This window comes from Mizuhopecten yessoensis, unplaced genomic scaffold (assembly GCF_002113885.1).
Source record: "Mizuhopecten yessoensis strain PY_sf001 unplaced genomic scaffold, ASM211388v2 scaffold5917, whole genome shotgun sequence".
Lineage (NCBI taxonomy): Eukaryota > Metazoa > Mollusca > Bivalvia > Pectinida > Pectinidae > Mizuhopecten > Mizuhopecten yessoensis.
Genome location: NW_018406288.1, coordinates 4,983 through 5,376, shown reverse-complemented (window position 1 = coordinate 5,376; position 394 = coordinate 4,983).

The window sequence follows — 394 nt, the reverse complement described above, 5'->3', positions numbered from 1 at the left end:
TCTGTGTGTCACATTTCCATGTTCTGTGTCACATTTCCATGTTCTATGTCACATTTCCATGTTATGTGTCACATTTCCAAGTTCTGTGTCACATTTCAAGTTCTGTGTGTCACATTTCCATGTTCTGTGTCACATTTCGAAGTTTTGTGTGTCACATTTCCATGTTCTGTGTCACATTTCCAAGTTCTGTGTCACATTTCCATGATCTGTGTCACAATTCCATGTTCTGTGTCACATTTCCAAGTTATGTGTCACATTTCCAAGTTCTGTGTCACATTTCCATGTTCTGTGTCACATTTCCATGTTGTGTGTCACATTTCCAAGTTCTGTGTCACATTTCCAAGTTCTGTGTCACATTTCCATGATCTGTGTCACATTTCCAAGTTCTGTGTCA